This window comes from Engystomops pustulosus, chromosome 1 (genome assembly GCF_040894005.1).
Source record: "Engystomops pustulosus chromosome 1, aEngPut4.maternal, whole genome shotgun sequence".
NCBI classification, from domain to species: domain Eukaryota; kingdom Metazoa; phylum Chordata; class Amphibia; order Anura; family Leptodactylidae; genus Engystomops; species Engystomops pustulosus.
In genome coordinates, this window is record NC_092411.1 from 19,527,282 (window position 1) to 19,542,410 (window position 15,129).

Below are 15,129 nucleotides of genomic sequence, written 5' to 3' on the forward strand. Positions count from 1 at the left end.
GTAGAATCGTATCCTCAGTAGCTGGTTCTTTACTGTAAGAGCTGTGAAACTGTAGAATAGTCTCCTTAGTAGCTCGTTCTTTACTGTTAGAGCTGTGAATCTGTAGAATAGTCTCCTCAGTAGCTGGTTCTTTACTGTAAGAGCTGTGAATCTGTAGAATACTCTCCTCAGTAGTTGGTTCTTTACTGTAAGAGCTGTGAATCTGTAGAATAGTCTCCTCAGTAGATGGTTTTATACTGTAAGAGCTGTGAATCTGTAGAATAGTCTCCTCAGTAGCTGGTTCTTTACTGTAAGAGCTGTGAATCTGTAGAATAGTCTCCTCAGTAGCTGGTTCTTTACTGTAAGAGCTGTGAATCTGGGGAATAGTCTCCTCAGTAGCTGGTTCTTTACTGTAAGAACTGTGAATCTGTAGAATAGTCTCCTCAGTAGCTGGATCTTTACTGTAAGAGCTGTGAATCTGTAGAATAGTCTCCTCAGTAGCTGGTTCTTTACTGTAAAAGCTGTGAATCTGTGGAATAGTCTCCTCAGTAGCTGGTTCTTTACTGTAAGAGCTCTGAATCTGTAGAATATTCTCCTCAGTAGCTGGTTCTTTATTGTAAGAGCTGTGAATCTGTAGAATAGTCTCCCCAGTAGCAGGTTCTTTACTGTAAGAGGTGTGAATCTGTGGAATAGTCTCCTCAGTTGCTGGTTCTTTAATGTAAAAGCAGTGAATCTGTAGAATAGTATCCTCAGTAGCTGGTTCTTTACTGTAAGAGCTGTGAATCTTTGGAATAGTCTCCTTAGTAGCTGGTTCTTTACTGTTAGAGCTGTGAATCTGTAGAATAGTCTCCTTGGGAGGTGGTTCTTTACTGTAAGAGCTGTGAATCTGTAGAATAGTCTCCTCAGTAGCTGGTTCTTTACTGTAAGAGCTGTGAATCAGTGAAATAGTCTCCTTGGGAGCTGGTTCTTTACTGTAAGGGCTGTGAATCTGTGGAATAGTCTCCTCAGTAGCTGGTTCTTTACTGTAAGAGCTGTGAATCTGTAGAATAGTCTCCTTGGGAGCTGGTTCTTTACTGTAAGAGCTGTGAATCTGTAGAATAGTCTCCTCAGTAGCTGGTTCTTTACTGTAAGAGCTGTGAATCTGTAGAATAGTCTCCTCAGTAGCTGGTTCTTTACTGTTAGAGCTGTGAATCTGCAGAATAGTCTCCTTGGGAGCTGGTTCTTTTCTGTAAGAGTTGTGAATCTTTGGAATAGTCCCCTCGGTAGCTGGTTCGTTACTGTAAGAGCTGTGAATCTGTGGAATAGTCTCCTCAGTAGCTGATTCTTTACTGTAAGAGCTGTGAATCTGTAGAATTATCTCCTCAGTAGCTGGTTCTTTACTGTAAGAGCTGTGAATCTGTAGAATAGTCTCCTCAATAGCTGGTTCTTTAATGTAAGAGCAGTGAATCTGTAGAATAGTATCCTCAGTAGCTGGTTCTTTACTGTAAGAGCTGTGAATCTGTAGAATAGTCTCCTTAGTAGCTCGTTCTTTACTGTTAGAGCTGTGAATCTGTAGAATAGTCTCCTCAGTAGCTAGTTCTTTACTGTAAGAGCTGTGAATCTGTGGAATAGTCTCCTCAGTAGCTGGTTATTTACTGTAAGAGCTGTGAATCAGTGAAATAGTCTCCTTGGGAGCTGGTTCTTTACTGTAAGAGTTGTGAATCTGGGGAATAGTCTCCTCAGTAGCTGGTTCTTTACTGTAAGAGCTGTGAATCTGTAGAATAGTCTCCTCAGTAGCTGGTTCTTTACTGTAAGAGCTGTGAATCTGTGGAATAGTCTCCTCAGTAGCTGATGCTTTATTTTAAGAGCTGTGAATCTGTAGAATCATCTCCTCAGTAGCTGGTTCTTTACTGTAAGAGCTGTGAATCTGTAGAATAGTCTCCTCAGTAGCTGGTTCTTTACTGTAAGAGCTGTGAATCTGTAGAATAGTCTCCTCAGTAGCTGGTTCTTTACTGTAAGAGCTGTGAATCTGTAGAATAGTCTCCTCAGTAGCTGGTTCTTTACTATAAGAGCTGTGAATCTGTGGAATAGTCTCCTCAGTTGCTGGTTCTTTAATGTAAGAGCAGTGAATCTGTAGAATAGTATCCTCAGTAGCTGGTTCTTTACTGTAAGAGCTGTGAAACTGTAGAATAGTCTCCTTAGTAGCTCGTTCTTTACTGTTAGAGCTGTGAATCTGTAGAATAGTCTCCTCAGTAGCTGGTTCTTTACTGTAAGAGCTGTGAATCAGTGAAATAGTCTCCTTGGGAGCTGGTTCTTTACTGTAAGAGTTGTGAATCTGGGGAATAGTCTCCTCAGTAGCTGGTTCTTTACTGTAAGAGCTGTGAATCTGTAGAATAGTCTCCTCAGTAGCTGGTTCTTTACTGTAAGAGCTGTGAATCTGTAGAATAGTCTCCTCAGTAGATGGTTCTTTACTGTAAGAGCTGTGAATCTGGGGAATAGTCTCCTCAGTAGATGCTTCTTTACTGTAAGTGCTGTGAATCTGTAGAATAGTCTCCTCAGTAGCTGGTTCTTTACTGTTAGAGCTGTGAATCAGTGGAATAGTCTCCTCAGTAGCTGGTTCTTTACTGTAAGAGCTGTGAATCTGCAGAATAGTCTCCTTGGGAGCTGGTTCTTTTCTGTAAGGGCTGTGAATCTGTGGAATAGTCTCCTCAGTAGCTGGTTCTTTACTGTAAGAGCTGTGAATCTGTAGAATAGTCTCCTTGAGAGCTGGTTCTTTACTGTAAGAGCTGTGAATCTGTAGAATAGTCTCCTCAGTAGCTGGTTCTTTACTGTAAGAGCTGTGAATCTGTAGAATAGTCTCCTCAGTAGCTGGTTCTTTACTGTTAGAGCTGTGAATCTGCAGAATAGTCTCCTTGGGAGCTGGTTCTTTTCTGTAAGAGTTGTGAATCTTTGGAATAGTCCCCTCGGTAGCTGGTTCGTTACTGTAAGAGCTGTGAATCTGTGGAATAGTCTCCTCAGTAGCTGATTCTTTACTGTAAGAGCTGTGAATCTGTAGAATTATCTCCTCAGTAGCTGGTTCTTTACTGTAAGAGCTGTGAATCTGTAGAATAGTCTCCTCAATAGCTGGTTCTTTACTGTAAGAGCTGTGAATCTGTAGAATAGTCTCTTCAGTAGCTGGTTCTTTACTGTAAGAGCTGTGAATCTATAGAATAGTCTCCTCAGTAGCTGGTTCTTTACTGTAAGAGCTGTGAATCTGTAGAATAGTCTCCTCAGTAGCTGGTTCTTTACTGTAAGAGCTGTGAATCTGTGGAATAGTCTCCTCAGTAGCTGGTTCTTTACTGTAAGAGCTGTGAATCTGTAGAACAGTCTCCTCAGTAGCTGGTTCTTTACTGTAAGAGCTGTGAATCTGTAGAATAGTCTCCTCAGTAGCTGGTTCTTTACTATAAGAGCTGTGAATCTGTGGAATAGTCTCCTCAGTTGCAGGTTCTTTAATGTAAGAGCAGTGAATCTGTAGAATAGTATCCTTAGTAGCTGGTTCTTTACTGTAAGAGCTGTGAATCTGTAGAATAGTCTCTTCAGTAGCTGGTTCTTTACTGTAAGAGCTGTGAATCTGTGGAATAGTCTCCTCAGTAGCTGATTCTTTACTGTAAGAGCTGTGAATCTGTAGAATTATCTCCTCAGTAGCTGGTTCTTTACTGTAAGAGCTGTGAATCTGTAGAATAGTCTCCTCAATAGCTGGTTCTTTACTGTAAGAGCTGTGAATCTGTAGAATAGTCTCTTCAGTAGCTGGTTCTTTACTGTAAGAGCTGTGAATCTATAGAATAGTCTCCTCAGTAGCTGGTTCTTTACTGTAAGAGCTGTGAATCTGTAGAATAGTCTCCTCAGTAGCTGGTTCTTTACTGTAAGAGCTGTGAATCTGTAGAACAGTCTCCTCAGTAGCTGGTTCTTTACTGTAAGAGCTGTGAATCTGTAGAATAGTCTCCTCAGTAGCTGGTTCTTTACTATAAGAGCTGTGAATCTGTGGAATAGTCTCCTCAGTTGCTGGTTCTTTAATGTAAGAGCAGTGAATCTATAGAATAGTCTCCTCAGTAGCTGGTTCTTTACTGTAAGAGCTGTGAATCTGTAGAATAGTCTCTTCAGTAGCTGGTTCTTTACTGTAAGAGCTGTGAATCTGTGGAATAGTCTCCTCAGTAGCTGATTCTTTACTGTAAGAGCTGTGAATCTGTAGAATTATCTCCTCAGTAGCTGGTTCTTTACTGTAAGAGCTGTGAATCTGTAGAATAGTCTCCTCAATAGCTGGTTCTTTACTGTAAGAGCTGTGAATCTGTAGAATAGTCTCTTCAGTAGCTGGTTCTTTACTGTAAGAGCTGTGAATCTATAGAATAGTCTCCTCAGTAGCTGGTTCTTTACTGTAAGAGCTGTGAATCTGTAGAATAGTCTCCTCAGTAGCTGGTTCTTTACTGTAAGAGCTGTGAATCTGTGGAATAGTCTCCTCAGTAGCTGGTTCTTTACTGTAAGAGCTGTGAATCTGTAGAACAGTCTCCTCAGTAGCTGGTTCTTTACTGTAAGAGCTGTGAATCTGTAGAATAGTCTCCTCAGTAGCTGGTTCTTTACTATAAGAGCTGTGAATCTGTGGAATAGTCTCCTCAGTTGCTGGTTCTTTAATGTAAGAGCAGTGAATCTGTAGAATAGTATCCTCAGTAGCTGGTTCTTTACTGTAAGAGCTGTAAAACTGTAGAATAGTCTCCTTAGTAGCTCGTTCTTTACTGTTAGAGCTGTGAATCTGTAGAATAGTCTCCTCAGTAGCTGATTCTTTACTGTAAGAGCTGTGAATCTGTGGAATAGTCTCCTCAGTAGCTGGTTATTTACTGTAAGAGCTGTGAATCAGTGAAATAGTCTCCTTGGGAGCTGGTTCTTTACTGTAAGAGTTGTGAATCTGGGGAATAGTCTCCTCAGTAGCTGGGTCTTTACTGTAAGAGCTGTGAATCTGTGGAATAGTCTCCTCAGTAGCTGGTTCTTTACTGTAAGAGCTGTGAATCTGTAGAATAGTCTCCTCAGTAGCTGGTTCTTTACTGTAAGAGCTGTGAATCTGTAGAATAGTCTCCTCAGTAGATGGTTCTTTACTGTAAGAGCTGTGAATCAGTAGAATAGTCTCCTTGGGAGCTGGTTCTTTACTGTAAGAGCTGTGAATCTGTAGAATAGTCTCCTCAGTAGCTGGTTCTTTACTGTAAGAGCTGTGAATCTGTAGAATAGTCTCCTCAGTAGCTGGTTCTTTACTGTTAGAGCTGTGAATCTGCAGAATAGTCTCCTTGGGAGCTGGTTCTTTTCTGTAAGAGTTGTGAATCTTTGGAATAGTCTCCTCAGTAGCTGATTCTTTACTGTAAGAGCTGTGAATCTGTAGAATTATCTGCTCAGTAGCTGGTTCTTTACTGTAAGAGCTGTGAATCTGTAGAATAGTCTCCTCAATAGCTGGTTCTTTACTGTAAGAGCTGTGAATCTGTAGAATAGTCTCTTCAGTAGCTGGTTCTTTACTGTAAGAGCTGTGAATCTATAGAATAGTCTCCTCAGTAGCTGGTTCTTTACTGTAAGAGCTGTGAATCTGTAGAATAGTCTCTTCAGTAGCTGGTTCTTTACTGTAAGAGCTGTGAATCTGTGGAATAGTCTCCTCAGTAGCTGATTCTTTACTGTAAGAGCTGTGAATCTGTAGAATTATCTCCTCAGTAGCTGGTTCTTTACTGTAAGAGCTGTGAATCTGTAGAATAGTCTCCTCAATAGCTGGTTCTTTACTGTAAGAGCTGTGAATCTGTAGAATAGTCTCTTCAGTAGCTGGTTCTTTACTGTAAGAGCTGTGAATCTATAAAATAGTCTCCTCAGTAGCTGGTTCTTTACTGTAAGAGCTGTGAATCTGTAGAATAGTCTCCTCAGTAGCTGGTTCTTTACTGTAAGAGCTGTGAATCTGTGGAATAGTCTCCTCAGTAGCTGGTTCTTTACTGTAAGAGCTGTGAATCTGTAGAACAGTCTCCTCAGTAGCTGGTTCTTTACTGTAAGAGCTGTGAATCTGTAGAATAGTCTCCTCAGTAGATGGTTCTTTACTATAAGAGCTGTGAATCTGTGGAATAGTCTCCTCAGTTGCTGGTTCTTTAATGTAAGAGCAGTGAATCTGTAGAATAGTATCCTCAGTAGCTGGTTCTTTACTGTAAGAGCTGTGAAACTGTAGAATAGTCTCCTTAGTAGCTCGTTCTTTACTGTTAGAGCTGTGAATCTGTAGAATAGTCTCCTCAGTAGCTGATTCTTTACTGTAAGAGCTGTGAATCTGTGGAATAGTCTCCTCAGTAGCTGGTTATTTACTGTAAGAGCTGTGAATCAGTGAAATAGTCTCCTTGGGAGCTGGTTCTTTACTGTAAGAGTTGTGAATCTGGGGAATAGTCTCCTCAGTAGCTGGTTCTTTACTGTAAGAGCTGTGAATCTGTGGAATAGTCTCCTCAGTAGCTGGTTCTTTACTGTAAGAGCTGTGAATCTGTGGAATAGTCTCCTCAGTAGCTGGTTCTTTACTGTAAGAGCTGTGAATCTGTAGAATAGTCTCCTCAGTAGCTGGTTCTTTACTGTAAGAGCTGTGAATCTGTAGAATAGTCTCCTCAGTAGATGGTTCTTTACTGTAAGAGCTGTGAATCTGTGGAATAGTCTCCTCAGTAGCTGATTCTTTATTTTAAGAGCTGTGAATCTGTAGAATCATCTCCTCAGTAGCTGGTTCTTTACTGTAAGAGCTGTGAATCTGTAGAATAGTCTCCTCAGTAGCTGGTTCTTTACTGTAAGAGCTGTGAATCTGTAGAATAGTCTCCTCAGTAGCTGGTTCTTTACTGTAAGAGCTGTGAATCTGTAGAATAGTCTCCTCAGTAGCTGGTTCTTTACTATAAGAGCTGTGAATCTGTGGAATAGTCTCCTCAGTTGCTGGTTCTTTAATGTAAGAGCAGTGGATCTGTAGAATAGTATCCTCAGTAGCTGGTTCTTTACTGTAAGAGCTGTGAAACTGTAGAATAGTCTCCTTAGTAGCTCGTTCTTTACTGTTAGAGCTGTGAATCTGTAGAATAGTCTCCTCAGTAGCTGGTTCTTTACTGTAAGAGCTGTGAATCTGTGGAATAGTCTCCTCAGTAGCTGGTTCTTTACTGTAAGAGCTGTGAATCAGTGAAATAGTCTCCTTGGGAGCTGGTTCTTTACTGTAAGAGCTGTGAATCTGTAGAATAGTCTCCTCAGTAGCTGGTTCTTTACTGTAAGAGCTGTGAATCTGTAGAATAGTCTCCTCAGTAGATGGTTCTTTACTGTAAGAGCTGTGAATCTGTGGAATAGTCTCCTCAGTAGCTAATTCTTTATTTTAAGAGCTGTGAATCTGTAGAATCATCTCCTCAGTAGCTGGTTCTTTACTGTAAGAGCTGTGAATCTGTAGAATAGTCTCCTCAGTAGCTGGTTCTTTACTGTAAGAGCTGTGAATCTGTAGAATAGTCTCCTCAGTAGCTGGTTCTTTACTGTAAGAGCTGTGAATCTGTAGAATAGTCTCCTCAGTTGCTGGTTCTTTAATGTAAAAGCAGTGTATCTGTAGAATAGTATCCTCAGTAGCTGGTTCTTTACTGTAAGAGCTGTGAATCTGTAGAATAGTCTCCTTAGTAGCTGGTTCTTTACTGTTAGAGCTTTTAATCTGTAGAATAGTCTCCTTGGGAGCTGGTTCTTTACTGCAAGAGCTGTGAATCTGTACAATAGTCTCCTTGGGAGCTAGTTCTTTACTGTAAGAGCTGTGAATCAGTGAAATAGTCTCCTTGGGAGCTGGTTTCGTTACTGTAAGAGTTGTGAATCTGGGGAATAGTCTCCTCAGTAGCTGGTTCTTTACTGTAAGAGCTGTGAATCTGTAGAATAGTCTCCTTGGGAGCTGGTTCTTTACTGTAAGAGCTGTGAATCTGTAGAATAGTCTCCTTGGGAGCTGGTTCTTTACTGTAAGAGCTGTGAATCAGTGAAATAGTCTCCTTTGGAGCTGGTTCTTTACTGTAAGAGTTGTGAATCTGGGGAATAGTCTCCTCAGTAGCTTCTTCTTTACTGTAAGAGCTGTAAATCTGTAGAATAGTGTCCTCAGTAGCGGGTTCTTTACTGTAAGAGCTGTGAATCTGTGGAATAGTCTCCCCAGTAGCTGGTTCTTTACTGTAAGAGCTGTGAATCTGTGGAATAGTCTCCCCCGTAGCTGGTTCTTTACTGTAAGAGCTGTGAATCTGTAGAATAGTCTCCTCAGTAGCTGGTTCTTTACTGTAAGAGCTGTGAATCTGTAGAATACTCTCCTCAGTAGATGGTTCTTTACTGTAAGAGCTGTGAATCTGTAGAATAGTCTCCTCAGTAGATGGTTTTATACTGTAAGAGCTGTGAATCTGTAGAATAGTCTCCTCAGTAGCTGGTTCTTTACTGTAAGAGCTGTGAATCTGTAGAATAGTCTCCTCAGTAGCTGGTTCTTTACTGTAAGAGCTGTGAATCTGGGGAATAGTCTCCTCAGTAGCTGGTTCTTTACTGTAAGAACTGTGAATCTGTAGAATAGTCTCCTCAGTAGCTGGATCTTTACTGTAAGAGCTGTGAATCTGTAGAATAGTCTCCTCAGTAGCTGGTTCTTTACTGTAAAAGCTGTGAATCTGTGGAATAGTCTCCTCAGTAGCTGGTTCTTTACTGTAAGAGCTCTGAATCTGTAGAATATTCTCCTCAGTAGCTGGTTCTTTATTGTAAGAGCTGTGAATCTGTAGAATAGTCTCCCCAGTAGCAGGTTCTTTACTGTAAGAGGTGTGAATCTGTGGAATAGTCTCCTCAGTTGCTGGTTCTTTAATGTAAAAGCAGTGAATCTGTAGAATAGTATCCTCAGTAGCTGGTTCTTTACTGTAAGAGCTGTGAATCTTTGGAATAGTCTCCTTAGTAGCTGGTTCTTTACTGTTAGAGCTGTGAATCTGTAGAATAGTCTCCTTGGGAGGTGGTTCTTTACTGTAAGAGCTGTGAATCTGTAGAATAGTCTCCTCAGTAGCTGGTTCTTTACTGTAAGAGCTGTGAATCAGTGAAATAGTCTCCTTGGGAGCTGGTTCTTTACTGTAAGGGCTGTGAATCTGTGGAATAGTCTCCTCAGTAGCTGGTTCTTTACTGTAAGAGCTGTGAATCTGTAGAATAGTCTCCTTGGGAGCTGGTTCTTTACTGTAAGAGCTGTGAATCTGTAGAATAGTCTCCTCAGTAGCTGGTTCTTTACTGTAAGAGCTGTGAATCTGTAGAATAGTCTCCTCAGTAGCTGGTTCTTTACTGTTAGAGCTGTGAATCTGCAGAATAGTCTCCTTGGGAGCTGGTTCTTTTCTGTAAGAGTTGTGAATCTTTGGAATAGTCCCCTCGGTAGCTGGTTCGTTACTGTAAGAGCTGTGAATCTGTGGAATAGTCTCCTCAGTAGCTGATTCTTTACTGTAAGAGCTGTGAATCTGTAGAATTATCTCCTCAGTAGCTGGTTCTTTACTGTAAGAGCTGTGAATCTGTAGAATAGTCTCCTCAATAGCTGGTTCTTTAATGTAAGAGCAGTGAATCTGTAGAATAGTATCCTCAGTAGCTGGTTCTTTACTGTAAGAGCTGTGAATCTGTAGAATAGTCTCCTTAGTAGCTCGTTCTTTACTGTTAGAGCTGTGAATCTGTAGAATAGTCTCCTCAGTAGCTGGTTCTTTACTGTAAGAGCTGTGAATCTGTGGAATAGTCTCCTCAGTAGCTGGTTATTTACTGTAAGAGCTGTGAATCAGTGAAATAGTCTCCTTGGGAGCTGGTTCTTTACTGTAAGAGTTGTGAATCTGGGGAATAGTCTCCTCAGTAGCTGGTTCTTTACTGTAAGAGCTGTGAATCTGTAGAATAGTCTCCTCAGTAGCTGGTTCTTTACTGTAAGAGCTGTGAATCTGTAGAATAGTCTCCTCAGTAGATGGTTCTTTACTGTAAGAGCTGTGAATCTGTGGAATAGTCTCCTCAGTAGCTGATGCTTTATTTTAAGAGCTGTGAATCTGTAGAATCATCTCCTCAGTAGCTGGTTCTTTACTGTAAGAGCTGTGAATCTGTAGAATAGTCTCCTCAGTAGCTGGTTCTTTACTGTAAGAGCTGTGAATCTGTAGAATAGTCTCCTCAGTAGCTGGTTCTTTACTGTAAGAGCTGTGAATCTGTAGAATAGTCTCCTCAGTAGCTGGTTCTTTACTATAAGAGCTGTGAATCTGTGGAATAGTCTCCTCAGTTGCTGGTTCTTTAATGTAAGAGCAGTGAATCTGTAGAATAGTATCCTCAGTAGCTGGTTCTTTACTGTAAGAGCTGTGAAACTGTAGAATAGTCTCCTTAGTAGCTCGTTCTTTACTGTTAGAGCTGTGAATCTGTAGAATAGTCTCCTCAGTAGCTGGTTCTTTACTGTAAGAGCTGTGAATCTGTGGAATAGTCTCCTCAGTAGCTGGTTCTTTACTGTAAGAGCTGTGAATCAGTGAAATAGTCTCCTTGGGAGCTGGTTCTTTACTGTAAGAGTTGTGAATCTGGGGAATAGTCTCCTCAGTAGCTGGTTCTTTACTGTAAGAGCTGTGAATCTGTAGAATAGTCTCCTCAGTAGCTGGTTCTTTACTGTAAGAGCTGTGAATCTGTAGAATAGTCTCCTCAGTAGATGGTTCTTTACTGTAAGAGCTGTGAATCTGGGGAATAGTCTCCTCAGTAGATGCTTCTTTACTGTAAGAGCTGTGAATCTGTAGAATAGTCTCCTCAGTAGCTGGTTCTTTACTGTTAGAGCTGTGAATCAGTGGAATAGTCTCCTCAGTAGCTGGTTCTTTACTGTAAGAGCTGTGAATCTGCAGAATAGTCTCCTTGGGAGCTGGTTCTTTTCTGTAAGGGCTGTGAATCTGTGGAATAGTCTCCTCAGTAGCTGGTTCTTTACTGTAAGAGCTGTGAATCTGTAGAATAGTCTCCTTGAGAGCTGGTTCTTTACTGTAAGAGTTGTGAATCTGTAGAATAGTCTCCTCAGTAGCTGGTTCTTTACTGTTAGAGCTGTGAATCTGCAGAATAGTCTCCTTGGGAGCTGGTTCTTTTCTGTAAGAGTTGTGAATCTTTGGAATAGTCCCCTCGGTAGCTGGTTCGTTACTGTAAGAGCTGTGAATCTGTGGAATAGTCTCCTCAGTAGCTGATTCTTTACTGTAAGAGCTGTGAATCTGTAGAATTATCTCCTCAGTAGCTGGTTCTTTACTGTAAGAGCTGTGAATCTGTAGAATAGTCTCCTCAATAGCTGGTTCTTTACTGTAAGAGCTGTGAATCTGTAGAATAGTCTCTTCAGTAGCTGGTTCTTTACTGTAAGAGCTGTGAATCTATAGAATAGTCTCCTCAGTAGCTGGTTCTTTACTGTAAGAGCTGTGAATCTGTAGAATAGTCTCCTCAGTAGCTGGTTCTTTACTGTAAGAGCTGTGAATCTGTGGAATAGTCTCCTCAGTAGCTGGTTCTTTACTGTAAGAGCTGTGAATCTGTAGAACAGTCTCCTCAGTAGCTGGTTCTTTACTGTAAGAGCTGTGAATCTGTAGAATAGTCTCCTCAGTAGCTGGTTCTTTACTGTAAGAGCTGTGAATCTGTGGAATAGTCTCCTCAGTTGCTGGTTCTTTAATGTAAGAGCAGTGAATCTGTAGAATAGTATCCTCAGTAGCTGGTTCTTTACTGTAAGAGCTGTGAATCTGTAGAATAGTCTCTTCAGTAGCTGGTTCTTTACTGTAAGAGCTGTGAATCTGTGGAATAGTCTCCTCAGTAGCTGATTCTTTACTGTAAGAGCTGTGAATCTGTAGAATTATCTCCTCAGTAGCTGGTTCTTTACTGTAAGAGCTGTGAATCTGTAGAATAGTCTCCTCAATAGCTGGTTCTTTACTGTAAGAGCTGTGAATCTGTAGAATAGTCTCTTCAGTAGCTGGTTCTTTACTGTAAGAGCTGTGAATCTATAGAATAGTCTCCTCAGTAGCTGGTTCTTTACTGTAAGAGCTGTGAATCTGTAGAATAGTCTCCTCAGTAGCTGGTTCTTTACTGTAAGAGCTGTGAATCTGTAGAACAGTCTCCTCAGTAGCTGGTTCTTTACTGTAAGAGCTGTGAATCTGTAGAATAGTCTCCTCAGTAGCTGGTTCTTTACTATAAGAGCTGTGAATCTGTGGAATAGTCTCCTCAGTTGCTGGTTCTTTAATGTAAGAGCAGTGAATCTATAGAATAGTCTCCTCAGTAGCTGGTTCTTTACTGTAAGAGCTGTGAATCTGTAGAATAGTCTCTTCAGTAGCTGGTTCTTTACTGTAAGAGCTGTGAATCTGTGGAATAGTCTCCTCAGTAGCTGATTCTTTACTGTAAGAGCTGTGAATCTGTAGAATTATCTCCTCAGTAGCTGGTTCTTTACTGTAAGAGCTGTGAATCTGTAGAATAGTCTCCTCAATAGCTGGTTCTTTACTGTAAGAGCTGTGAATCTGTAGAATAGTCTCTTCAGTAGCTGGTTCTTTACTGTAAGAGCTGTGAATCTATAGAATAGTCTCCTCAGTAGCTGGTTCTTTACTGTAAGAGCTGTGAATCTGTAGAATAGTCTCCTCAGTAGCTGGTTCTTTACTGTAAGAGCTGTGAATCTGTGGAATAGTCTCCTCAGTAGCTGGTTCTTTACTGTAAGAGCTGTGAATCTGTAGAACAGTCTCCTCAGTAGCTGGTTCTTTACTGTAAGAGCTGTGAATCTGTAGAATAGTCTCCTCAGTAGCTGGTTCTTTACTATAAGAGCTGTGAATCTGTGGAATAGTCTCCTCAGTTGCTGGTTCTTTAATGTAAGAGCAGTGAATCTGTAGAATAGTATCCTCAGTAGCTGGTTCTTTACTGTAAGAGCTGTGAAACTGTAGAATAGTCTCCTTAGTAGCTCGTTCTTTACTGTTAGAGCTGTGAATCTGTAGAATAGTCTCCTCAGTAGCTGATTCTTTACTGTAAGAGCTGTGAATCTGTGGAATAGTCTCCTCAGTAGCTGGTTATTTACTGTAAGAGCTGTGAATCAGTGAAATAGTCTCCTTGGGAGCTGGTTCTTTACTGTAAGAGTTGTGAATCTGGGGAATAGTCTCCTCAGTAGCTGGGTCTTTACTGTAAGAGCTGTGAATCTGTGGAATAGTCTCCTCAGTAGCTGGTTCTTTACTGTACGAGCTGTGAATCTGTGGAATAGTCTCCTCAGTAGCTGGTTCTTTACTGTAAGAGCTGTGAATCTGTAGAATAGTCTCCTCAGTAGCTGGTTCTTTACTGTAAGAGCTGTGAATCTGTAGAATAGTCTCCTCAGTAGATGGTTCTTTACTGTAAGAGCTGTGAATCTGTAGAATAGTCTCCTTGGGAGCTGGTTCTTTACTGTAAGAGCTGTGAATCTGTAGAATAGTCTCCTCAGTAGCTGGTTCTTTACTGTTAGAGCTGTGAATCTGCAGAATAGTCTCCTTGGGAGCTGGTTCTTTTCTGTAAGAGTTGTGAATCTTTGGAATAGTCTCCTCAGTAGCTGATTCTTTACTGTAAGAGCTGTGAATCTGTAGAATTATCTGCTCAGTAGCTGGTTCTTTACTGTAAGAGCTGTGAATCTGTAGAATAGTCTCCTCAATAGCTGGTTCTTTACTGTAAGAGCTGTGAATCTGTAGAATAGTCTCTTCAGTAGCTGGTTCTTTACTGTAAGAGCTGTGAATCTATAGAATAGTCTCCTCAGTAGCTGGTTCTTTACTGTAAGAGCTGTGAATCTGTAGAATAGTCTCTTCAGTAGCTGGTTCTTTACTGTAAGAGCTGTGAATCTGTGGAATAGTCTCCTCAGTAGCTGATTCTTTACTGTAAGAGCTGTGAATCTGTAGAATTATCTCCTCAGTAGCTGGTTCTTTACTGTAAGAGCTGTGAATCTGTAGAATAGTCTCCTCAGTAGCTGGTTCTTTACTATAAGAGCTGTGAATCTGTGGAATAGTCTCCTCAGTTGCTGGTTCTTTAATGTAAGAGCAGTGAATCTGTAGAATAGTATCCTCAGTAGCTGGTTCTTTACTGTAAGAGCTGTGAAACTGTAGAATAGTCTCCTTAGTAGCTCGTTCTTTACTGTTAGAGCTGTGAATCTGTAGAATAGTCTCCTCAGTAGCTGGTTCTTTACTGTAAGAGCTGTGAATCTGTGGAATAGTCTCCTCAGTAGCTGGTTCTTTACTGTAAGAGCTGTGAATCAGTGAAATAGTCTCCTTGGGAGCTGGTTCTTTACTGTAAGAGTTGTGAATCTGGGGAATAGTCTCCTCAGTAGCTGGTTCTTTACTGTAAGAGCTGTGAATCTGTAGAATAGTCTCCTCAGTAGATGGTTCTTTACTGTAAGAGCTGTGAATCTGTGGAATAGTCTCCTCAGTAGCTGATGCTTTATTTTAAGAGCTGTGAATCTGTAGAATCATCTCCTCAGTAGCTGGTTCTTTACTGTAAGAGCTGTGAATCTGTAGAATAGTCTCCTCAGTAGCTGGTTCTTTACTGTAAGAGCTGTGAATCTGTAGAATAGTCTCCTCAGTAGCTGGTTCTTTACTGTAAGAGCTGTGAATCTGTAGAATAGTCTCCTCAGTAGCTGGTTCTTTACTATAAGAGCTGTGAATCTGTGGAATAGTCTCCTCAGTTGCTGGTTCTTTAATGTAAGAGCAGTGAATCTGTAGAATAGTATCCTCAGTAGCTGGTTCTTTACTGTAAGAGCTGTGAAACTGTAGAATAGTCTCCTTAGTAGCTCGTTCTTTACTGTTAGAGCTGTGAATCTGTAGAATAGTCTCCTCAGTAGCTGGTTCTTTACTGTAAGAGCTGTGAATCTGTGGAATAGTCTCCTCAGTAGCTGGTTCTTTACTGTAAGAGCTGTGAATCAGTGAAATAGTCTCCTTGGGAGCTGGTTCTTTACTGTAAGAGTTGTGAATCTGGGGAATAGTCTCCTCAGTAGCTGGTTCTTTACTGTAAGAGCTGTGAATCTGTAGAATAGTCTCCTCAGTAGCTGGTTCTTTACTGTAAGAGCTGTGAATCTGTAGAATAGTCTCCTCAGTAGATGGTTCTTTACTGTAAGAGCTGTGAATCTGGGGAATAGTCTCCTCAGTAGATGCTTCTTTACTGTAAGAGCTGTGAATCTGTAGAATAGTCTCCTCAGTAGCTGGTTCTTTA